This window comes from Bidens hawaiensis, unplaced genomic scaffold, assembly GCF_021521415.1.
Source record: "Bidens hawaiensis isolate Kalapana, Puna unplaced genomic scaffold, B.hawaiensis_p1.1 tig00019932_1, whole genome shotgun sequence".
NCBI lineage: Eukaryota > Viridiplantae > Streptophyta > Magnoliopsida > Asterales > Asteraceae > Bidens > Bidens hawaiensis.
Window position 1 is genome coordinate 379,434 of NW_027493027.1, and position 1,926 is coordinate 381,359.

A 1,926-nucleotide genomic window follows, 5' to 3' on the forward strand; every position below is an offset into this window, starting at 1 on the left:
TCTATGTGTGGCTAAAAGGTATTACCGACACATATTAAATGTTAATATTTATGAAAATAACAAACCAACTATTACCCACACATATACAAACATGTGTAGATATTTACCCACACATTTATATATGTAGGTAAATTATGTGTGGGTAAACACCCTAATTTCTTGTAGTGCACCTTTTTCCATCTAGTTTTGACCTCGAAAAATTCCATGTTTAACCTCCCAAATCTAACCCCAACACCTAATATGCTCGGTTTAGCCCAATCCAACCCAACTGCAACCTCGAAACAAAATTTCAATAACTACCAACCATTCCACATGCACCCTACAAAATGAAACAATATCCCAACCAAACCAACCCGCAATCATGAACCAACACATCTCAACTAGTAAGTTTAACGACACCCAACAACCAACTAGAACAATTACTTGAAAATAAAAACACAACTAAGACTCAAAATACAAAGAAACATACAAGAACAGAATAAATAATACCTGAAAGTTGAGTAAAAAAGATGCAAATAATTTGAAAGTGAGAGTGATTCTTGTGACTTGTATGATGATGAATGAATAATACCTGAAAGTTGAGTAAACAAGGAATAAAGATGCAAATAATTTGAAAGTGAGAGTGATTCTTGTGACTTGTATAATGATGAATGGGTGAAAATTGATGCTGGGTTATGATAATGTGATGAAATTATAGTGATTGAGTGGTTTAATTTGGAGAAAGGAGGTGTAAAAATGGTGGTTTTGGTGAAAAAGGGGGTTATGGTTCATGGGTTTTGGGTGAGGGAGAAAAGGGAGACTTGAAAATTTCTGAAAAATATGCATAATATGGTTAAAAAGAAAAAGGGAAATCTAGTATAGGCTCTGGCCGCGCCGCATGACCAGGATTGAGGACCTGGTCGCACGTGGCGGCGTGCTCCAGCTGGTGATTATGTGGTCGCTCTGCGCGGCTAGATAGCTTGGCCTCGTCGAGCGGTGCAACGAGCCTTTTTTTTCTAGAAACTTTTGAGTTTTGGAAGCCTAAATGCCTTTAAAAATTTCAAAAAAAATTACAAGGCTTTCCTATACACATTTTATGTCATTTCTAAGTGCAAAACTTACCTGGATCATCCGAATTCTCGTAGATTCCTCTCTCCATGATGGTAATGATTCATTAAAATGACTCAATGACATAAATAAAACTACGAAACTATTGTTAGTGACTCAAAGAAAAGTAAAAGCACAAATGGAAATAAAAAGATAAATTGTACAAATTCTACACTTGAGTTTTCACTCAAGAACTCCTTTGATGATTCAAATCGATGAAACGAGGCAAGTATCCTTCACCTCGAGTGAGTCCTCCGGCCCTCCAAGTTAGCGCTTTAAACGATGGTCGTTCACCTTCCAAGAAGTTCCATTTTCTGGATTCTCTAGCTCCACCACTCCATACGGGAAAACTTCTTTCGCCAAATACGGTCTCGCCCACTTTGATCTTAATCTACCTGCAAACAAATTCAAACGAGAGTTAAATAATAATACTTCATAACCTTTCTTAAACTCTTTACCTCCCTTCAATTGTCGATCATGCAAAGCATTTGTCTTTTCTTTGATATTCAATGATCGAGAATATGTTGCATCACAAAGCTCTTCCAATTCATGAATCTGAAAATATCTCTTCCTCGCAACCTCGGTAAGATCAAGATCAACCGTCTTCAATTCCCAAAATGCCCGGTGTTCCAACTCAACGGGAAGATGACAAGATTTACCGTACACGAGCATAAACGGTGTGGTACCCAACGATGTCTTATACGCGGTTTGGAATGCCCATAACGCGTCATCCAACTTCTCTGACCACTCTTTCCGACTTATTCCCATTGTCTTCTCCAGAATCCTCTTTAACCCTCTATTTTCATACTCGACTTGACCATTCATTCGAGGATGGTAAGC